The 25,241-nt window shown below is 35.7% G+C and overlaps 1 non-coding gene across 1 annotated transcript; it reads right to left on the bottom strand.

Moving 5' to 3' along the window:
- Positions 1 to 17,196: 17,196 nt before the first annotated feature.
- Positions 17,197 to 17,303, bottom strand: LOC111560627. Its single transcript, XR_002742630.2, has one exon. It is a non-coding gene; the product is annotated as a U6 spliceosomal RNA (small nuclear RNA).
- Between the last annotated feature and the right edge of the window lie 7,938 nt (positions 17,304 to 25,241).

Here is a 25,241-nt window from a genome sequence, read left to right as displayed (position 1 = left end):
CACAGATAGTTTTGCTTCCTCCTTTCAAATCTAGATGCCTTATGTTTTTCTTGCCTAATTGGCTAGAACTTCCTGTACAATGTTGAAGAGAATAAGTGAGATTCTACCTCCTTGTCTTTTTCCTGACTTTAGGGGGGAAGCTTTTAGTCTTTCACCACTAAGTACCATGTTAGCAGTGGGTTTTCAAAGACATTCGTTGTCAAATTGAGTAAGTTCCCTTCTATTCCTAGATCACAGAGTATTTTTAATCATGAAAATGTGTCAGATTTTGTCAACTTTTTTCTACATGTATTGAGATAATTATGTGTGATGCTTTTTGTTTTATTTTGTTTCCTCTTTATGCTATCACTATGGTGTACTGTATTGGTTAAGTTTAGCCTATCTTGTGTTCACGGCATAAATTTCACTTGTTCACAGTATATAATACTCTTAATAAATTGCTGACATTTTCTTGAGGAGTTTTGCATCTACATTCATAATAGATATTGGTCTATAGTTTTCTTTCTTGTGATATTTTTGTCCGGATATCAGAGTAACACCAGCCTTATAGAGAGACTCTGGTTTTGACTTCAGTTTTACTATTTACCAGCTGTTTGAAACTGAGGTAGTTGCTAAACAACTTAAAGCTTTAGAATCCTCATTTCTGGGTTAATGATAACTCCACACAAATTGTTGTGAGAGTTAAATGAACTTATTGTGTGTGTTTTGTAAACTGTCAATTTCAATAAAAAATACTGTAAGAATACAAACTGTATAAGAAATGCTGGTGTAGGAATTAAGAATACCAGCAGTGTGTGGAAGGGTTGAACTAGAAACATGTAACTTAACTAGGATTATATACTGATTAGTTCTATTGGTTTTGATTACAGCATCCATAAAATAAGTTAAATTTATTCTATTTGTGTTATGATAACCACATTTATAGTAATAATAACTATAATGGTAAAATGATATATTAATAGTGTATATAATGAGTGCATATTACCTGATATTTGTTTACTTACTCCTCATTCCATCAAAATGAAGATGCTGTTATTTTTTAAGTGTATTTATTTATTTTGAGGGACAGAGAAAGGATGAGCAGGAGAGGGGCAGAGAGAGGGGAGGGAAGGAGAATCCCAAGCAGGCTCTGCACTGTCAGCGCAGACCCCAATGCAGGGCTTGAACTCACGAACCATGAGATCATGACCTGAGCTGAAATCAAGAGGCAGACACTTAACAGACTGAGCCACCCAGGCACCCCAATGCTATTACTTTCCCTCATTTTCTGAATGAATATGGTACAGGAGTACCTCAGAGATATTATGGGTTTGATTCCAGACCACTGCAATATAGCAAATATTGCAATAAAGCAAGCCAAGTGTTTTCAGTTTTCCAGTACATTTGAAGGTTTTGTTCATATTACCTACTGTAGTCTTTTAATTAAATGTGCAAGAGCATTAAGTTTTTTTTAAACAATTTCGCCTTTTAATAATGGAAGTGATTTGACATTCCAGAAATAATTGTAGGGAAGAAGTATCTTCTCTATAAAAGTAAACTCATCAAAATTATAAATCTAACACCTCTTTTACTTCTGCAATTTAAATGCTCCCCTTACTGCTACCCCTTCATTTAACAACATTCCTGTGCCATCACATATTGAAGAGAAAACAGTATGTTAAATTAAAATAAGCTTTGCTGATTTTTAAAACTCTTAGGCCTTAGTGACCTTTCTTCTTTTATACATGGTAAGTGCTGTTGCAGTAATCAGTGTTTGGAAGAGAACATCTGTATTCAAAGAACTATGTCCTGGAAGAATTTTAATACAGCAGGTTTTCCAAATTGCAACTTGTGATGTACACGACAATGAGTGAGGTTCTGGTTACTACAGATGAGGATGCCTATTTTAGACAATGTACTTCAAGTTAAAAAAATTTTTTTCCACAGATAGCCATCAGCTACTACTTTAGCTTCTAAGAGTGTCTTAATCTGAGTAACAAATGTTTCATGAAATATAAGCTTACTGGATGGGCAATTAAAAGACTATGAGGTTGATTACAGTATACCCATACCCAAGCATTAATTCTTAAAAAAAAATGTACATACATTAATGAAAAATGCTTAATGCTAAACATCATCTGAGCTTTCAGCAAGTCATTATCTTCTGACCAGTGAAGGGTCTGGCCTTGATACTGATGTGACTGACTGATCAAGGTGGTAGTTGCTGAAGGCTGAGGTGCTATGACAATTTCTTAAAATGAGACAACACTGAAGTTTGCCATGACCATCGGCTCTATCCTTCATGAACAATTTGTAGCATGTGATGCTATTTGATAGCACTTTACCCACCATAGAACTTCTTTCAAAAATGGAGTCTATGCACTCAACTCTTGCCACTGCTTTCTCAACTAAGTTATATAATATTCTAAATCTTTTGTTGTCATTTCAACAATCTTCCCAGCATCTTCACTAGGAGTAGATTCATCTCAAGAAACCAACTGCTGTGTTCATTGTAAGAAGCAACTCTCCATCCATGTAAGTTTAATCATGAGATTACAGCAATTCAGTCACATCTTCAGTCTCCACTTCTAATTCTAAATCTCTCACTATTTCTACCATATCTTGCCTCCATGAAGTCTTGAACCTCTCAAAGTTATCCATGAAGGTTGGATTCAACTTCTTCCCAACTCCTGTTAATGTTGATATTTTGACCTCTTCCCATAAATCAGATATTCTGAATGGCATCTAGAATAGTGAATCCTTTCCAGAAGGTTTTCAGCTTTAGCCAATTCCATCAGAGGAATCACTCTTTATGGCAGGCATAGACTTAGGAAGTGTATTTCTTACATGCTAAGTTAGATTCATAAGTCAAAATTACTCCTTGATCTATGGGCTACAGAATGGATGTTGGGTTAGCAGACATGGAAACAGTATTAATCTTGTCCATCTTCATCAGAGCACTTGGGGTACCAGATGTACTGTCAATGAGCAGTAATATTTCAAGGATTTTTTTTTCAGCAGTAGGGCTCCTGTGGGTTTAAAATATGCAGTAAACCATGTCGTAATCAGATGTGCTGTCATCCAGGCTTTGTGTTACATAGAGAGAACAAGTAAAGTCAGTTTAGCATAATTCTTAAGGGCCCTAGAAATTTTGAAATGGTAAATGAACAGTGGCTTCAATTTAAACTCACCAGCTGCATTAGCTGTTAACAAGAGTGTCAGCCTATCCTTGGAAGCTTTGAGTCCAGGCAGTGACTTCTCCTCTCTGGCTATGAAAGTCCTAGATGGCATCTCCTTCCAGTATAAGGCTGTTTTGTCTACAATGAAAATCTGCTACTGAGTCCGACCTTCATGAATTCTCTTAGCTAGATCTTCTGGGTAACTTGCTACAGCTTCTACATCAGCACCTGCTGCTTCCCCTTGTGCTTTTGTGTTATGAATATGGCTTCTTTCCTAAAACCTCATGAACCAACCTCTTGGCTTCAAACTTTTCTTCTGCAGCTTCCTCACCTCTCTCAGCCTTCATAGAATTAAACAGAATCAGGACCTTGCTCTGGATTAAATTTTGGTTTAAAGGAATATTGTGACTGGTTTGATCTTCTGGCCAGACTACAAAAACTTTCTTTATATTAGCAACAAGACTATTTGCTTTATTATGCATGTGTTCACTGGAGTAGCACTTTTCATATCTTTCAAGAACTTTTCCTTTGCGTTCATTCAAACTTGACCCAAGAGGCCTAGTTTTCAGGCTATCTTGGCTTCCACATGCCTTCCTCACAAAGCTTAATCATTCCTAGCTTTCGATTTAAAGTGAAAGATACACAACCCTTCCTTTCACCTGAACACTTAGAGGCCACTCTAGAACTATTAATTGGCCTATTTACCTCTCTCAGGTAATAGGGGGGCCTGAGAAAATGGAGAAAGATGAGGCAATGGCCCTTGGTGGAGCAGTCAGAACACACATTAACATTTATGGATTAAGTTTACCATCTTATATGGGTGTGGTTTTTGGCACCCCAAAATAATTACAATGGTAATATCAAAGACCACTGATCAGAGATCACCATACCTTATAAGATAATGCTGAGAAAGTTTGAAATATTGCAAAAATCACCAAAATGTGACACAGATACAAAGTGAACAAATGTTTTTGGAAAAATGGGGATGACAGATGTGCTCGATTGAGGGTTGCCACAAACCTTTGATTTGTAAACAACACAGTATCTTCAACGTTCAATAAAGTAAAGCCCAATAAAGCAATGGATGCCTGTACCCAACAGAGAAATTGCTGGATGGTACGGTGGTTCTATTTTTAACTTTCTAAGGAATCTCCATGTTATTTTCCATATTTCTTGGACCAATTTACATCCCCACCAATAATGTATAAATTTTTCACCATATCATCACCAGTTCCTATTGTCTTTTGTCTTCTTGGTGATAATCATTCTAACAGGTAAGAGGTGATATCTCATTAAGGTTATTATTTACATTTCCCTGAAGATTAGTGATATTGAACATCTTTTCATGTGCTTGTTGTCATTTTGGTGTTCTCTTTGGTTTGCCTCTTTTATTTTTCCTTTGCCCATTTGTTTTGTTTCTTAAGCTCCACATATAAGTGAAAGCATATGGTATTTGTCTTTCTCTGATGTATTTCACTTAGTATAATACTCTCTAGCTCCATCCACGTTGTTACAAATGGTAAGATTTCATTCTTTTTTTGACCAAGTAATATCCCATTATATAAATATACCACATCTTCTTTAACCATTCATCAACCAGTGGACACTTGGACAGTTTCCCTAATTAGGCTATTGTACATGATGCTGCTATAAACACTGGAGCGCATGTATCGCTTTGATTTAGTGTTTTTCTATTCTCTGTATAAATACCTAGTACTGTAATTTCTGGATCGTAGGGTAATTATATTTTTAACTTTTTGAGCAACCTCCATACTGTTTTCCAGGGTGGCTGCACCAGTTTTCATTCCCACCAACAGTGCAAGAGGGTTCCCCTTTCTTCGCATCCTCACCAACACCTGTTGTATCTTGTATTGTTGATTTTAGCCATTCTGACAGGTGTGAGGTGATAGCTCATTGTAGTTTTGTATTTCTGTTTCCCTGATAATCAGTGGTCTTCTGATAATACCACTGTGCAAAAAAATTTTGAGACACTGTCATAAACACTGTCTCAAAGTATAGTACTCTGACCAGCAGCACTGAAATCGAGCTTTCTAGCATTATAGAAACATGGGCTTTACCCCAGACCCCCTTCATCTGAGCCTACATTACCAACATCTCTAGGTTATTCATATGCATGCTGAAGTTTGAAAAATACTGTTTGAAACTTAAAAGATAAATTGAACAAAATTCCTGAGCAGAATAATATATGTAGAAACAGTATGGGCAAAATTACTGGCATCAAAATTGTCTGTAAAGTAATGTTAACGAGAAAAGAAAAGCCTTCATTTTTTTTTTAGTAACCTTTAACCTAACCTGATATTCTGATTTTATTAATCAAATGTCAGATACTTTATCATCTCCAAGATTAATTATTCCAACTTATTTCCAATAAGCCATTTTACATTTGCCCAAGACTCAATTAGCATTTTTGACCTTGAAATGTCAGTTTTGTTACAGATCTGTATTGTGAAAATTAATGTCTGAAAGTCTTTTTCAGTGTAGTAATAAGAATTTTGTAACAATGTGATACTTTTGCTATTATGTGAATAAATCATGGCTTTACATTAATGCAAGTATCCTTTTTTCAGGTTGTATGGCATTCACACTAGACATCTTATGTTGTATGTTTTTGCTTTCTAAGATAAATATTGAATATTTTTCAATTCCAAACAAATTTCATAGTTATTCTCTACTCTTCAATCATTTATTAGCTTGGCAATATTTGCTGTTTGTCTACTATGTACCAAAACATTTTACAGGGGACATTTTTATAAAGTCTGTACAACTAATATCGTATGCTATTCATCTTGAAATTGGGTTTATATAAAGCAAATATGAACAGACCTAAAAAGGAGAAATAGACAGCAATGCAATAATATTAGGGAACTTTAGTACCCCCATTTTCATCAATGGATACATCATCCAGACAGAAAATCAATGAAGAAACAATGGACTTAATTGACATGTTAAACCAGATGGACCTGACAGACATTTATAGATGTTCTATCCAAAAGTAGCAGAATACATATGCTTCTGAAGCACTCATGAAACTCCCCCCAGGATAGATTATGTGTTAGGTCATAAAACAAGTCTTAATAAATTTAAGAAGGCTGAAATCATACCATGCATCTTTTCCAACCACAATGGTATAAAACTAAAAGTTAATCATAAGAAGGAAACTGGAAAACTTACAAATCACAGAAATTAAACAACATACTAATGAGCAACCAATGAGTTGAAGAATAAATTAGAAAATAAATGTAATAATATCTTGAGACAAATGAAAATGGAAATATACTAAAACTTATGGGATGCAGAAAAAGTAGTTTTAAGAGGGAACTTTGTAGTGATAGATGCCCACATTAAGAAGCAAGAAAGATCTCAAATACACAACCTAATTTTATACCTCAAGGAACTAGGAAAAAAATAACAAGTAAACCCAAAGTTAATATAGGGAAAGAATTAAAGATCAGAGTACAAATAAATTAAATGAGACTAAAAGAGAATAGAAAAGATCACTGAAGCTAAGATCTTTTTTAAAATATAAACAATATAGAGGAACTCTATTTTGACAAACTCACCATAAAAAGAGAACTCGAATAAAATCAGAAATGAATTGTTTTTTCTTAAGCTCCACATATGAGTGAAAGTGTATGCTATTTGTCTTTGTCTGATGTGTTTATTTCACTTTGAATGAATAATACTCTCTAGTTCCATCCATGTTGTTACAAATGTTAAGATTTCATTCCTTTTTATGGATAAGTAATGTTCCATCATACAAATATATCACATTTTCTTTATCCATTCATCAATTAATGGGCACTCGGGCTGTTTCCATAATTAGGCTATTGTAGGTGCTGCTGCTATAAATGTCAGAGTGCACGTATCCCTTTGAATTAGTGTTTTTGTGTTCTCTGTGTAAATACCTAGTACTGTAATTGCTGGAAAGCATACAAATACAAAGGGTCATAAGAAATATAATCTTATGAACTATTATAGGACAACAATTCGGACAACCTAAAACAAAACAAAACAAAACAAAACAAATGGATAAATTCCTAGAGATATGCAACCTACCAAGGTTGAATCATGAAGAAACAGACATTATTAGTAAGAAGACTGAGTTAATAATCAAACACCTACCAACAAATAAAAGACCAGTACCAGATGGCTTCACTGGTGAGTTCTACCAAATATTTAAAGAAGAAATAATACCAGTTCTTTCCAAACTTTTCAAAAAAAAAAAAATAAAAGAGGAAGGAACACTTCCAAATTCATTTTATGAGGCTAGCATTACCCTGATACCAAAAACAGACAAGGACACTTTAAGAAAATTACATGCCAATATCCATGATAAATATAGACCAAAAAAAAGGAAAGAAAGAAACTTAGGTTGGAAAACTATTAAGAACAATAAAATTCAGGGGTGCCTGGGTGGCTCAGTAAGTTAAGCATGTGACCCTTCATTTCGGCTCAGGTCGTGATCTCACAGTTTCATTAGTTGGAGCCTCATATGGGGCTCTGCAATGACAGCATGGAGCCTGCTTAGGATTCTCTGTCTCCCTCTCTGTCTGCCTCTCCCCCACTTGTGCTCTGTCTCTCTCAAAATAAATAAACTAAAAAAAAAAAAAAATTAGCATGCCAACGCAAGAGTAGATATAAGAAGAGTGTTATCAAACAGAGAGAGGGAATGATTTCCCTACCAATGGCTATTCTTCTATGAAATGGTTGCAATTTATATCATGGATGAAAGACGTAGGATTACTCTGATTTAAGTAACCAAGGGAGAGAGAGCTCAGAGAGAATGAATACCAGTTTTTATTTTGTTTTGTTTTTAATGAGGAAAAGATATGTCTGGGGAAAGAGAAAAGTTTGGGGTGACTATAGTATAGTGTGAAAATAGGTAATAAAAGAGGCAGGAAAGGACAGCAGGCAAGATTGTTATGAGACCCTTGAGGCGCCAGGGTGGCTCAGCCAGTTAAATGTCTGACTTGGACTCAGGTCATGATCTCACAGTTCATGGGTTCGAACCCCGCATCAGGCTCTGTGCTGACAGCTCAGAGCCTGGAGCCTTCTTCAAATTCTTTGTCTCCCTCCTCCCTCTTTGCCCCTGCCCTATTGTCTGTCTGTCTGTCTGTCTGTCTGTCTCTCTCTCTCTCTCTCTCTCAAAACAAATAAACATTAAAAAAATTAGAAAAATATATTGTTATGAGACCTTATATTTCCACTGGTGTGTGGAATTGTCAAAGGTTGTAACATGTAAGCAACATCAAGAGAGTGTGTTTTTTGGAAAGAATACTGGGTTTTAAAGTGGTAAATGGAGCAGGATGAAAAAAATCTATGAAGACCAAGGAGGGGTTTATCATAACAGCCTATAAGTCAGAACATAAACATGTAAAGTACATTAGCAATAAAAGAAATGGGAAGGAGGAAGCACATTTAAACAGCATTTGGGAAATAAAATCTACAGGACTTAGTGACTGGGAGAATATGAAGGGGAGAGAGCATGAGATAGGCACCAAAATACATTGGTGGCTTCTCTTTGCGGCTCACGATGACATTAACAACACATAAAAATAGGGGGGAAAGACATTTGGGTAAAAAGGACATTGGTGAGTTTAACTGACATTTTATCCCTTTGGAAAATCTTAGCATAGCTCTTAAGGAGACAATGGTATATACTAATCCAGAGTACACAGAAAACATGGCCTAACCAAGAGGATTCGGAAGTTATTCACACACACACAGGTGGTCACTCATGCTGAATGGCGCGTATCACTCAGAAATTGACAGAAAGGAGACTGAGTCTAAAATCCTATAGACCATCAATATTTGGAGAGCATGTGGAAGAAAAGGATTCTACAGATGATATTGAGAAGGAGCTGCGATGAAGTGAGAGAGGACAGAGTAATGTCACAAGTGAATTTTTAGAAGACAACTCAGAGGAAATGGGTTCTAGTCAAGATCTGTTGCTGTTCAGTTTTTCCAACACGATACATGACTAATACGTGCGTTTTTTTTTTCCTTTCTGAAAGGACTGAAAATTACTTAAAACAAATACAAGAGTCTAGATGTAACCAAAACTGTTAATGACTGACTCAAGTGCTAATGACTTACATGCTGCCTAAGCTTGGGTTTACTCCACGTCACAGGATGGGTAGAGTGAGGTTGTTAGGCACGAAGATTGGCTACCTGTATTCTTGGCTTGGCTCTCCCCAGTCGGTGTAAGTGATCCTGAGTATGGAACCTACCTCTCTGTATGACCCCTTTTCCCATGTTAAATGAATATGATTGCTTCCCAGCCCCATACAAGTATTGTGTGGATTAAATGAGATGCTAAACTCCAAACATTTGAAAAGAGTGGGCACAAAACATATGCATTAAATAACTGGTAGCTGTTAAACAAAATGTTCTTTAGCTTGGCTAGGATATCCCAAGGTGGATTCAGTCAAGGAAACAATTCTGAACAAGCCAAAAAAAAAAAAAAAAAAGGCATTTGTTAAGCAAGTCGGTAAGTTTCTGGCAAACCCTCCTTTTTGAACTAATTATTATTATTTTTTAACCTTGCATTCGGAGAGGCAGAAATATCACAGCAGTGTCAATACTAGGGCCCACATGGTGAGTCTGTGTCTTCCAAAATAATTACAGAAACTGGATGAGAAAATTTTATTCTGCCTTCTAAGGAAAAATGCCGAAGACTTGGTAGATAAAAATGGCAGAGTATCTAAACTGCAAAGACCAAATGTCCTCAACACACTGTAAGTCAAGAAACCCAAACTCATCAAGTTGTACACATGAGACATGTACGGTTTTTGTAATCAATAGTACCTCAATATAGCTGTTTCTTCAAGAAAATTTATGAGATGAACTTTCAAGCTATTTAGTACATCCTTTAATTAGACGGTAACTACTAAATACTGGAAACTGCTAGTTTCCTAACTTAAAAAATTAATTTTAAAGTGGCACATTTTGCCTAATAGTTTTTCATATGTAACATTTACATACAATGCAAGGATGTCTTTATTCCTCTATCCACCTACCTACCTTCCTATATACTTATCTATCATCTGCCTCTATTTATTTATAAATTATGCCAGGTTCTGAGATGTTATAGGAATAGATGTGTATTTCAAAATATCATCTCCATACCTCAAAATACTCTTTCTGTTGACCGCTTTTAATGGGCTTGAATCATAGGTGCTTCCTTGAGTAGGAAAAATGTGGATGACTCAGAATGATGGGTCTGGTAATGTGCACAGCTGGAAAAATGTAATTATTAAATCTTGGTGTGTCCATTTTAGCTCGGTGCTACTTCTTTAATTTAAAAAATGCAAAACCTAATAACTGGAGAATTATGCTGCAAAAAACAAGAAAAAAATGACATATTCATCCTCTATCAACTACTTATATATTGATGTTTTTAAAAGTCCTTGACACATAGGTTTTGTTCAAGAAAATAAATACGCCATTCATGTCACTGAAAAAAAAAATAGTGAACTGAAATGTACTCTAATACATGCCATCATTTCTCATAAAGGTTATTTAATTCTTTTTGTTAAATTATTTGAGATTTAATGAAAATAAATCTGTTTTTACATCTTACTCTTTAGTTAACCACACTAGATTTTTCTGTCCTTTCTTTGATGATTATAATGTGAAATGTTTCACTGACATAATTGTATAATACAATTATTTCCCTGCTTGTTATTTTATTCCTTATAAGTTGTGAAGAAAAAAACTTGTATTTTGTATGTTTTTTGATAGCTTTTACTCTTGTTTTTGGCAATAGTTTCTTTGTACCTATCTCATATTTGTCATGTTCTAAAGATGTATGTATAAGTTCATAGTTACCACTATCTGTTAAAATCTCTTTTCTTTCCTTATTCCTCCAATTTCAGTCAACTAGTGGTTGTTTAGAAATAGGTGGTATAGATTTTTATATCTTTTTTATATTAAAAAAATTTTAACATGTATTTATTTTTGAGAAAGAGAGAGACAGAGTGCAAACAGGGGAGGGGCAAAAAGAGAGGGAGACGCAGAATCTGAAGCGGGCTCCAGATTCTGAGCTGACAGCACAGAGCCCAACGCAGAGTTCGAAGTTACTGACCATGAGATCCTGACCTGAGTCGAAGTCGGACACTTAACCGACTGAGCCACCCAGGCACCCTGGTATGATAGATTTTTAAACATCCAACAGCTTGATCCAAACATCTCATAAGCTATTTTACCCACATGAATTGTATCTTCCTTTAGAGAAACAAAAACCTCTTCTACAGAAGTAGTTTTTACAAAAGTCATATTCTTTAAACAAAATCAGTATATTTATTAGCAGTTGGAACACAGTATGACATAATGTGTAGAGAATTAAACTGGAATTCAAGGAGTACTTCTTTTTCCCACATTCACTTTGTAAATGTAGGTCATTTGCTTCTCTCTCCTGGTTTTCTCATATTTCTGTCACAGTGCCCATCACTTGATAAATCAATAAATACTTGCTGACTAAATGGGAGCTTACTAAAAAAGAAGCTAGTGAGAAATGCAACCTACAAGGGTCCATCTTCTAAAACCCTCCTTTCCTCTGTGCTCCTAACCCCTGTCAGGACAGATACATTTGTTTCTGATTTAACATATACGAGTCCTTGTGAGTATATATTTCAAAACTACACTCACATACTTTTTTTAGGCAACTCTGAATTGAGAGAAGAAAAGTGAAATTAAAATTGAAAAGACATTGGTCAATTCCTTTGCTCCAGAATGTGCTTTTGCATACATGCTTCAGTTTCTGCCCCATAAAGTGCTGCTAGCTTTCTCACAGTATGTGTGTCTGTGTGTGTGCATGTTTTTTTTTTTTTAACACATAATATACAAAAAGCATTTTGTAAAATCTAGATGTCTATAAATACTAGTTGTGATCACAAATAACGTGTTGTGATGTTATCAAAAAAAGACTTGATGGGAAGGAAGGGCAACATTTTAAAAAGTGGTTTTCTCTTTTTTCCTCTCCTTACCTCTATCCTCTGTCTATTCCTGAAAAGAAAGGCTTTTGATTGTGAAGTCATGTCCCAGAGAACCATGGCAAGAAGATCTGAGTGAGGGGCTCAGAAAAAGGACTGAATTGAATTGGGAGGGAGAAATTAGTCAAATATGTCAAGGTAGACAAATGATGTAGGTTAGAATGAAGACAAAAACTTTTCAAAAACCAGCTTGAACTCCTTAATCAGTCATGGTAACTTTTTTTATAGGCCTTAATATTTTCAATATAAGGACAAAAAAGAACAGACAAGTAAGATGGATAAAAGGATGGAAAGATTGGGGGAGGTATCCTGTTGCTTCTCCTGTCACTCAAAAAGAGTTAGATTAAATCTACAGAATCAGGAGGACTCCTTCATTCTGCTTTGTGATTTGCCTGAACAAGACATTAGCTTCCCCAGATATAGACCGGTGTCTAAGTGTCCTGAGATACAGCTATAAACTTCAATACGGCTGATTAAACCACAATGGCTTATTTTCATAATGTTAACAATGACATTGCATAGAGTTTTTTTTTTAAGTTTATTTATTTATTCTGAGAGAGAGAGAGAGAGAGAGAGAGAGAGAGACAGAGACAGAGAGAGACAGAGAGGCAGGGACAGAGAGAGAATCCCAAGCAGGCTCTGCACTGACAGTGCAGAGCCCAATGTGGGGCTAGAACTAGCAAACAGTGAGATTATGACCTGAGCTGAAACCAAGAGTCAGATGCTTAACCGACCGAGCCACCCAGGCACCCCTTCACAGAGATATATTTTTTAATTCTTTTTTAACGTTTATTTTTGAGAGGGAGGGGAGGGACAGAGAGAGAGGGAAACACAGTATCTGAAGCAGGTTTCAGGTCCTGAGCTGCCAGCACAGAGCCCCACACGGGGCTCAAACGCACGAACCATGTGATCATGACCTGAGCCAAAGTTAGATGCTTAACCAACTCAGCCACCCAGGCGCCCAGATATTTTTTAAAAGGGACCCTACCAGCTTTAAGTATTTCAAGTTTGTCAATTGTGGGCACCCGAATTTCAAGGAAAAACTCCATTTCTAAATAAAAAATCTTAAATGATCATCTTTAGATTCCACTTAATTTACTTGGGGTACAACTAGATTTACCTGTAGTTTAGAATGAGGCGTGGTTCCTCTTTGACCAATTTAGAGAAAACAAACTGTCCTTTGCTAAATCAAATCAGGACCAATAATTATGCATAACAATACCCAGCATTTGTAGAGTACCATGCTTTGAAGTTCACGGTTTTCTCAGTGCTTTCAACACACATTATCTCCTTTGATCCTGCCCCCACTACATGTGGAGGGGAAGTCAGGTATCATTCTATTTTACTGATAAGTGGAACTGAGACTTTAAAGAGTTCAGAACTTGTCAACTTCATCAAGAAGTATTAAACCAGCCACAACAATCACAAAATTCAGCCATATCGGAACTGGACTTCCAGTCTTTAATTTTGTATATTAATTTGCTCCTTAAACGACAATTATGACATGTTTGGTACATGGAGGTGAGCATCTGGCTTGCTGTAGATGTCCCAAGTGGTTTTTCTGCTTGCACACTAAGCCTGTGTAGACTAGTCTCCAGACTGTGGCCAGGGAAGTCCTTAAAACACAAATTGAGTCATGTCCTTCCCTCCTAACCCAGAATCTCCAACAGCTGCCATTCTGCCAAATGCAAATCTATACTTCTCATTCTGACTTATGAAGCCATCCAGGATCTAGCTTCAAGGACTTTTCTTTTAACTCCTCATGCAAAGGTAGCCACATGTGCTTCTTTCCCAAATGGAAAGAACACCAATGATACTCTATAACCTCAGGCTTTTGTATGCAATGCTCTCCTTCCAGACACGAATACAATTTGTGCTTCCAAATTTGTCCAACTCTGTATGGCTAACCGATTCAGGTCTCTGCTTACTTTCACCCTCAGAGAGATGAAATCTAAAGAGCACCCCACACCCACGCTCACCTTCTATGTTCTTACCGTCTGTATTCCAGGCACATGGAAGTGTGCCTGTCAATAATAACTCTCAGCAAATATATGTTAAATGAAAAAAAATAAATAAATAAATGGATGCATCCAGGTGAAAGGGAAGAGATATAGCAAGATTGGGTTTTTATCCATAATAGGCTGTTTATAAGAAAATATTCATAAGTATAGTAGAGATATGAGGAACCACCTGCTTTTGAAATTTTTTAAATTTTATTTAAGAGAGAGAAGAGAGCACAGGCGTGAGCAGGGGAGAGGGGCAGAGGGAGGGGAGAGAGAGAGAGAGAGAGAGAGAGAGAGAGAGAGAGAGAATCTCAGCAAGTTCCACATTCAGCACAAGCCTGATCAGAGCTGGTCCCACAACCCTAGAATCACCATCTGAGCTGAAATCTAGAGTCTAGAGTCGGATGCTCACTGAACTGCACCACCCAGGTGCCCCTGCTTTTGAAGCACTTTCTTCCCAAGAGATTTCTCTGTGGTTATTTAGACAGGTTAAAACTCTGGTACTAGAAAAAAAATTAAAGATGAGGATTATATTTCAGAAGAAATTAGTTCATATCAAGTAGTGTCTATAACCAAAAAGCACCATTTTTCAACATCAGGTCTTCAACACGCTAGCTTGAACTAAAATACTAGTACCATGGTAGCATAGGCATATTGCTTTGCAACACTGGTCACACATTTTATCCAGTGGAAATTGAATTTTAATGATCAGTTTCTTCACTTATTTAAGGTATTCATTTATTTGATCAAGTTCAATTTTACAGTTTAAATTGTAGCATTTCATCCACATATATTTCGTGTAAACGGGCATGTGTTATTTGGAGACAAATATGCAATCTTGCTTACATGGATTAAGTCTCATTATACTGATCATATGCAATATGTTAATAGGAAAATGTTTTAGGAAAAAAATTCATCTTTTCAGCATGCTTGAAAATTTAAGGCTTGTTTTTTTTCTACACGCATGCTTTTCTACTGATCATGTAAAATGGATTTAGAAAAAAAAAGGCTTTAAAAATGATGACTGTTTCTAACAATAAAAAGAGCTCTAAGTTTCTTGTACCTTCACGGAGGAAGAAAGAACAGAGTATACCATGATTAGATCATCAGTAGTAAGAGTTAGCAAAGGAAGAAAGTTGAGAGCAGAAAGTTCCTCTGGCTACATTTTCAATGGCCCAGCCCTGGTTCTTAGGTGCCACAGAATTTGGTCTTTCATTTCCTCTGTATCAACCCAACAAATTTTCAGTAACAACTAAGTTTGATTTCAGTGCTTTACAGTCTAGAGATTGCTGTCATAAAAGACTGTCCCATCGGTTCCTCACAATTACCCAGTAAGGCAGGTGTTGATATTTGTATCATTTTTGCAGTCAACAAGCTTGAGTCTCAATGAATGGGATGATCAAAAACCAAAGCAAGGACATTTGACTCAGCAGCTCACTCTTTTTTCCATTAAATCATGCTGTTTCTTTTATTTCTAAGATATAAAATTGCTCTGGTCATTTACCTCGCTATTCTCTCAGGTTTCCTGAGTTCAGAGCAATATTGAAAGATTATGCTTCCCTATAATTGTCAGAGACCTCTAGCTATAAAAAACATATCACAACTCTACCTCTGTGAAGTAATATAGCATATCTTGGGAGTTTTTCATACATTGCTACGAAGAAAAAAAATAATAAGCAAATCTGCTGCTTTATTTATTTCTTCTCTCATTTTTACATTAGGTTGTATCCCCCTAAGATTTAAGTTCCTAAACAAGAATTGACAGTAATCAGGACAATACAGGCTGCTTTTTTCACAGAGTGCAAGGAATGTTGTAGCTCGCTGCCTCTCAGACTGTTGGCACTTTAAAATGCGGCTGGCATACATGATGTGTTTTGGATTTAATTTAAAGGGATATTATTTTTTCATTCTGTCATTTATAGAAATAGAAATTGCAGAAACCCCTGGTATGGGAAATTGTTTCATTATTGTTTTTAAAGCTCATTTTCCTACCTGTGAATATTAGTTATCCAAGGTCACCATATCAGAAGACTTCCAGTGCTGAGTCACATCTAATTCTTTTCCCCTTCTGGGTTCACACAAGGCTGAGACTTCCTACCATGTGACTATGTTTGGATAATGGTCTGCGAGAAGAAATGATGAAGCATTTAATTGTTGATGTGAGACCCTTCTGTACTCTTTCCTATGACTCAGCAACTCAGGAGACATCAAGTTCCAGATGGTGTAGCTGCAAGATACAGAAGCTTTATAGCCAGGGTCCCCATGTGGACGACACCCTGAGAAACTATGTGGGCTATGTAAGCAAGAATGAGAAACTTTTGGGGGTAAGCTGAGATTTGGGGGTTGTTTTGTTGCTGCCTATCTTAATTAAAAACCCTAAGAATCAAAAGAACATAGGAACTGGATTCAGACGATTTGGTTGACATCCAACTTAATAGCTCTGTCAACCTGGATAAGTCCCTTAAATTTGTTGAGTTTCTTATGCTTCCTTTCTAAAATAGAGATGATAAAAAATATTCTGTATCTACTTGAAAGAGTGACTACGAAGATCAAATTGCATAGTGTATGTTGAGTCACTCTACAATATATATTCATAAATGTGGTGACACAATTTTGATTTCTTTGATATTGTGATTTCCTGATTAAGGGACTTTCTTTTCCTAATCACCTACATTCCATATCCATAGAAAAAGTAGATAAGAAGACCAAAGTTAGAATATAGGAATGAACGAGACGCCATTCTTTGTTTTAATCTATTATAGGCATACTGTGGCTCTGATAATTAAATTCAAGATTTCTTAGAATTAAGTATTCCAGATTCAAGTTCATGACATCCAGCTGTTTCAAATTTGTCTATACGTTTTCCTCTTTACTTTTGAGCATCAGAAAACCAAGACCCTGTCTTCGATTTCTTTTAGCACAACTTGGAGTATGAAGTAAACTATGTGTTCAGAGAGCATCAAACCAGTTTCTCTTATTTCTTACATCCTTTTTTATGCTTTAAATTATTTATTGAGCACAAAAAATATGGAACACTTCACGAATCTGAGTGTCATCTTGACTCAGGGGCCGTGCTAATCTTCTCTGTATTGCCCCAGTTTTGGTATATGTGCTGCCAAAGTGAGCACTAGTTCTTGAATTCCTAAATCAAATTGTCCAGTCCAACAAAACAAAGAGACCAACAAAACCAGTAGGCATTGACTGGACATCTCCTTTACTCACTGAATGGGCAAAACTAAGAAGAGAAACCAACATACAATTAGCTTTCTACATTTTGCACTATGAAATCTGACCACGCTTTGTGTTCTGCCCACATAAAAGATGATGGGAATATGGTGTGACGTGACGTTATCACCTAATCTCTCCATTGAATAAGCAAAGACAGCGCAATCATTAGATGTTCTAGGTAACGGCTAAAAGTAGGCTCTCTGAAGCTGGCTCCACTGATTACTGAATTACCTTGAGCATGCAACTTGTTTATACCTGTTTTTCATCTATAAACGTGATATAAAAATAGCACATAACTCACACAGTAGGTTTAAGAGTTAATGGGTCCAAATCCGTGTTTCTTTCTACGGAATACCACATTTAAGTGGACCAATTATGGTTTATGTCTAAATTGAAATGTAATCTGCTACAAAATTATCCTTCCTTATTTCTGGTAAAAGTCTTTTCTTCTTGTTACTCAAATAGGAGAACTCTATGTGATGTGGGTTTTGTTGTTGTTGTTGGTTGGTTGGTTTTTGTTTTTGATGCTGCACCTACATCTCCTTTCAAACCCAACCAGTAGCCCAAACTGGTCAAATATTGTCACAGTAGAGTCTCTTCCACTTCCTTTTTGTCGCCATTTCACAAATCCAGGCCCTCATCTTCCCACTGCCTTAATGCTCTGGGCTTTCTACCACACGTTCTGCTATCAGTGACTTTCACCTCACCCTTGCTAGAGTGGATAGAAGAGCTAGTCTTATATTTCTCTTCAAAGATATAGTTTTGAAAAAATAGACATTTGGGCTCATTTCTACCACTAAGAGTATTAAATTATTTAAGGAAGAAATCATTAAAGTAATGAAGTGGTAGGTTTTTTTTGCCCAATATAGTAAGCCACATATGAATTTATAAGAATAGCAATGTTCCATTTTATATATACTGCATATAAATTGAATGGCCACACACTCATACACACACATATATGTACACATACATATGTATATATATTTGTATATATAATGTGGCATTGTTTTGTGTGTATATATATATATATGCGCACAATATACATTTTAATGTCTTCCTTCTTAGAAGGTACAATGATTCTTCACCAATAGATGGGTATCTATGCTAGCATGAAAATGGATGTGAGTCATGAATTCAGATCCAGTAAGAAATTCCTGAGTTTCAGATTACTATACAATATTTGAAGAAAGCTTTGAAATGGGTATCATATTTTTACATTGGACATTTGTTGTTTGACTTGATGCATTCCCTTTCTGAATTTTATAAGGGCCTCCACATTACCTACACATACACACACACACACACACACACACACACACAGAGCAAACAAGGGGGAGGAATGTGCTTGTCAGCTTCAATTTTGTATAGATAAAAATGCATGAGACAAGGGGATGAAAACGTAGGAGCAAAGGGACAGGAAATGTCAAGCTTGATAGGTTATGCTGAGGGAAAAGACTTACTCTAAAAATAAGTCCTACCATTTAACCTGCTGGTGTTAATTTGATTTATATTCAGCAGGAATATTCTATCAGCGATTAAATCTAGATTGTTATTCTATCAAGCTAAGACTTTTGTTGTTCACTGAGCTGAGTACCTCAAAGCTCTTAATCTGTGATTGTCTTTCAGGGAAGTATTTAAAGAATTGTACGAATTTAACTACATAATACACTATCTTGTGGCTTAGTGCTGCCCAAAAGTCTCTGGCGCCTTAAAAGTTATTGTCATTAATATGTTGTTTCCAGGTGAAAAACTCCCCCTTCCCCACAAGCATGACTCTTGAAAATCAATCTCAACCAAATATGAAACAATGCATTCCAAATGCTCTTGTTTTTCCTCATGATTTGTAAATTGAACACAAATGAGTGAAAAATGGAGATAGTCTGCAGCAGAGTTCCACCGACCCCTTCCATTGTCCCTCAATCATTTTTTCCTTCCCTCAGCCAGGAGAGCTGATTCTAGCTGGTAGCAGGTGGCTTATCAGAGTACCTCATCTGTGCATGACTGTTCACACCTAATTTTCCTAGCAGCATTTAATTTTAATGTGCTACATTCCCTCTTCTTCCTTGTTCTAACGCTAATCATTTAGTATCTCTGTTGTTAACCCACTCCAGGGATGGCATGCAGTGAGCCAACATTCCCCTTTTCTGTGCCCACAGCACATATAATCAATAGCCACATTCTTTTCTACTGAGTCTAGACATCTCTGGAATTCTTACCTCACTGAACTTCAGATAGTCTTCAACAGTCACTTATGGCTAAAACCTACTTGCTACGCCTGGGTTACTCATTCTCTTTAAGACACATGTGTTATAAAAGTTCAGGAGAAGTAATGATGGATCTCAAATTTATTTTTATAAGTTATCCTTATTAAGTTAACTACATATGTATATATGTATGTATCTATATAATTATCATACAGGCTCATTCTTATGACAGGCATTGACTCTTGTTCATGTTTACTCAAAAATATTATGAAATGAATTGAATATTATGAATATTATGAAATGAATATTATGAAATGGATAATCATAATATTAAGGATGGATATATATATATATACATATATATAATGATATTAAGGATACATATATTATGATATTAAGGAGATATATATATATATATATATATATATATATATATATATATATGTTTTTAATAGCCATAAATACAGGTGCAAAAAGTAACAACTTATTCAGTCTACGGAAAAAAAAAAAAAAAAAAAAAAAACCTACCAGAGTACAGCTTTAAGGCAACATGCTTTATTTTATGTTTCCCAAATGGGTTGTACTTAGCTTGATTATAACACTTGCCACATTGCTTTCTAATTGCTTCCTTTCCTGTTTCACTGACTAGCTCCTTAGAAGCAGGAGAGCCTCACTTCTCTTTGTATTGTCAGCACACTATTCAATTTTTCCACATAATAATGGTGTGACAACTGTTTATATAATAAATAACTGATTGAATGAATATTTTTTAACCAGTAGTCTTATATTACTCTGTCATGAAATTAATTCTATTCTTAGCACTTTGATAGCATTTTAATTTTCTAATCCCAGTGAAATTTTGTGCAATGCCTATTTTCAAATGTATATTTGACCTTAGGAAAATGACCCCCCCCACTTTGTTTTTTTTTTTATTACAATATTACAGAAATTGACCTGTTCTCATTCTTTAAACAGTCAATTTATTGCTAGTAATTAGTTTAAATTGTGAAATTAGTGTTTAATAGCTATAATCCTTAAACTGTAAAAGTAATTATATTGATGTAGGAGGCTGTAAAGGTTATCATACTCACACAACAATGTGAACTTGAAAGTATCTTTGAAGGAGTTCAAAACCAATTTCAAATTAATTAAATCATCTTTGAGCCTTCTGAGAAGTGTTTAGAACTTGAATTTTTAATAAAATAAATATTTTAAATAGATTACATTCACTCTTCTCTTTACAACCCAAATATATTTCCATAACAGAAAAAATCTGAAAAGTCAGAATCTTATAAAAGGTGAATTACTATGTATTTATTATCAATAATAATACTATAAAATTGCTTACAGACCATCCATAAAGGCATAGATTTCTTGACCTTATCAAAGTAGAGATTTTTAGATGCATAAAATGCTGACATACCATTAGATATATTATAAACTATCCCTTAAACCTTGTTGATTAATGGTATGGTGCTAGTTGCTTTGGGTAACCCCGCCCCTTCTGAATCCTCAGCTTAAACTCACCCTTTGGAATTTTATTTTGCATTATGAAATCGAGCTAGCACTAGTCCTTTCCAGTTTCCCCTAGTACCTAGGCTTGGTTAAATCCTGATGGTTATGATTAAACCCTACTTGCGTCTGAACTCTGTTTGACACTTTAAACAGGCTTTGAAACATTTGTAAGGGTTAATCAAATGAAGACATGGTAGCATGAAACTCTATGATGGGTCCAGAAAAATACATGTGGGTTAGCATTATGAAAATACAAAGTGAGGGAAAAGGACTAAAACTAGATGTGGGTAAGGAGATTAATGAGTTAAAGTTGAAGACAACTTGCACACAAAGACAACTCGTGTGGGAGTCTGAATGCAATCTTGCAGGCGAAGTGGAGTGATTGAAGAATATTGGCTAAGAAAGATGCATGACACTGATGGGCACCTCAAGGATGTATTTAAGAGCCAAAGAGTGGAATGAGGAAAACCTGAGAAGCATCAACTGAACTCATCTGGACAACATACTGAAAGAAGGGATATATTGGAATAGAAAACAGACTGAAAAATACTCACACGACAGGATACTGCATGTCAGGGTATGGGGAGTGACAGGAAGAGACTGTGGCGTGACTTATAGGTCTTTAGTTTTGACAATTAAGCAGATTATGGTGCCATTTATAGAGTTTGGAACATATGGGGTGGGGTTTCCATTTTGGACATGATGATTTTGAGATGAATATGGTACAATCAAGGGTTAATGGGTAGCCAATATTGTGATACTTGAGTGAGTAAACTTAGGACATGGTTTGGGTTGGAGAGACATATTTATGAGTCATTAGCAAATAAACAGTTTTCAAAAGTAAGAGAGGTGATGGAACTATAGAACTAGTATCAAGAGAGCATGAGTAAAAGACAATTTATAAGGGATTTTAAGGGTTAGGCTGACAAAGAGATGACAAAATAAAAACAAAATGAAACAAAAATCAGAGCTGTTGAAGACAGCCCTGGAAAAACAAAAATTTTCCAGGAACGTGAAGTCAAGAGTGTCAGATGCAGAAGAGAATCAATGGCCTTGAAAGAATGGGGGCGGAGGGCACCTGACATATCTTGACTTTTTGGACGTTTCTAAATGTTTTTATTATGATATTATTCTGTTAAATCAATGATGGGGAGTTCTAGTATGCTATCTTGGTGTAAACCCAGAACGTCCTATCCCACCTGTGGATTACAACTACAAAAAATCTGTTAAAAAAATCAAAACATCTACTACCTAGGTAGTTGAACAATAAAAACAGGCAGATTGTGAGAGGGAGTCAACATTTGGAGAAGTAGTGACAAGGGAGTGAGTTTTACATTTCTTTTCTCTTCAGGCTTTATCCCACTGCACAGGTACTAGTCATAGAGTGGCACAGCTAAAACCCCAATAGAAACTCCAGCTTCTACAAGAACCAGGAAATGGACCCCTGAGTATGGAGAGTATGCAGAGAATGATTATAACAGGTTCAACTTCTTCATCATTGAAAAGAGCCTTTATGTGAGATTCAGGAGACCCAATTCTAATCTGTGGGTCACTAATTTAGATTTGTTTGATTCAACCCCTTCAAGTAATTGCATTATTCTATGAAAAAAAAATGGCTAACATGACACTTTTCTGTTTAATTTCTCTGTGTTAAATGTCAAATATAGCAATGTACTCAAAAGAGCTTTTAAATGATCATAAATTTGTATTTAAATATGTTATTAATCAGATTTATATTTCTATTGGTTTATAACCTCCGGCATTTTTACAATATGGGTCCATACTCTGGACATCATCTGGTGTTCAAGTTCAAATAATTACCATGACTTAGCTTATCTCAGTGCATTTAATGCGACTGTTATTTGATCAGCTGACATCATACTGTAAATGTAGTTTTTTTTTTCCTTGATTCTATCTGTCTTTATATTCAAGTGTAGATGTAGTGTCCCAGTCTTTGTCTGTCAGGTGTTTCATTTAAACCTCCATGTCTCATGAGCAAGGAAAACCCATTTAGCAATGATGGGAATCTGCTCTTTATGGCCTGTGACTTCTTCACACTTTCCTTTTTCCACATAATTATAGTTCTGAGAGGTTTGTGAACCAACTTAATCACTTGGAAATCACATCACTTCGACTGTTAATACCTTTCATAATTATGACCTTTGAGTTTCCAAACCAGTGCCACTGGAAGAAGAGCTTAACTTTTTGCTCTTTATAGTAGTACTTGGAATAATTACAGTTTTTGATATAATTGATTTAGGAGATGTCCAGGTCTAACTGAATATAGCACTATGAATTCCTTTCAGATCAGTTGCATTCTGGGTAATAATCTCAATTGTAATCACAAACTGGGAGTTTTCTCCCTTTCCCTTATCTCCTCTCCTTTTTGCTCCACTTCTCTTTTATTCCCTTTCTCTTCATCTTTTTTTCTTCTCTTCCTGCTTCTTCTCCTCTTTTGCTCCTTGCTCTTTTTTCTCTCCTCTCCCTCCTCCACTCTTTCTTCTCTTTTCTCTCTCCTTTCAGAGGCCTTTTAACCCTTTACATTTTTTTTAATGAAGGACCAACATTAAAAAATATTTACTCTCTGTAGTTAAATGTAAATGCATCAAGTATTTTCAAGATAATGCAGACTTAAAAGTTGTCAGATTTATAAGGAAAATAATTTGCATCAACAAAATAATCTGAGTCTCATATGTCCCAGTGAACTACACATTCTATTCTATCTGTTTCACTGACCATTTCACATAAATAAAAGAACCCCTGCATTCAAACAATAGATGGTGGAGGAGGAAAGAGTCTCAAGTTTCTCAAGCTTCCCTTGGTACTTCATTTCTCTCCGAAATCGGTACATCTCCATTACCACAGCGCAAGCACACTGTCAACATTTACTAAAAGTTAAAAAAAAAATGGAAACACATCTGGAGACAAAAAATATATATCGCTTTAAATTAGAATATTAGTTTAGGTTAAAAAAGCTTTTTGGGCATCTGAGACATTTTGAAGCTGTATGGGAACACAGACCTAGAAAATGTAATAATTACACCTCACAGAAACGATCAATATTGGCCTAAAATTAAACTGAAAATGTAAAGAGCGGAGTTTGAAGTTAGAATAATATTTTCAATCAAAATCTATTTATTGTTTATGCTCTATGCTCTCTTGACTTTAGTTATCTTTTTCAGATTAAGCAACAGCTGAAGTACATATAAATCTACTAAAATTTACATATAAACAAGGTTGATATATCAATTACTTTCCATCTAATTTAGTAACGATTACTGAATAATAACAACACTAACAAAAATGACAGCTACCATTTTAGAGAATATGACTGGCATGATTCCAAGGCAATTCACCTACTACCCACACACACATACACACACACACACACACACACACACACACACACATTTCATCAACACAATGAGCTTGATGTTACTATCTTTACGCTACAGGTAACTAAGCTAAGGTCAGAAAAAAATGATTAAATTGATTTGAACACTGGCTTGTCTGATTATTCTTTTAAACAAAAAAAGTTGCTACCTTGTACTAGGAACTAAGACTATGGAAATGATGAACACCTAGATCTTGTGTTCAATCCATTCACACTCAAAATTGAGCAGGTAGGCTACATATTCATAAGCCAATAAAATCAATAAAGTATATGTAGATAAATGCAACACAGAAAATTTTACATGGCAAGGTATAGAGCTAGAAGGCAGCAGGCAGTATACTGATAGAGTAAACCTTAGTTCTGCAGACACTAGTGGAGAATTCTCACTCATAGCTCTTACTTCCACCACCTAACTACAGTTCAAAGGCTGTGACATGCACATTTCTAATTTGTAAGGCCATTGCCTCTGAAAATGCATCATTGTCATTGGAAAAGATGGTCCTTTAGGTTGTGAAAGCCTTACTGTCCCCTACCCACCATTCTCTGATGAACAGCTGAGTTGACCCCTATATTCTGTACCCTGAGTGGATGGGTATCTTGCACTCTCTGCAGAGCAGGTCTTGTGTTTCTGTATTATACATCCAGCCTATACGAAACCATCCAACAGGTCAAAGTATGAAGAAATCAACTCTCCCTTAATGGAATGTGGAGTGCCCCTCATA

This window comes from Felis catus, chromosome B2 (assembly GCF_018350175.1).
Source record: "Felis catus isolate Fca126 chromosome B2, F.catus_Fca126_mat1.0, whole genome shotgun sequence".
Classification (NCBI taxonomy): Eukaryota; Metazoa; Chordata; class Mammalia; order Carnivora; family Felidae; genus Felis; species Felis catus.
This window is presented reverse-complemented; position numbering and strand designations above follow the sequence as displayed.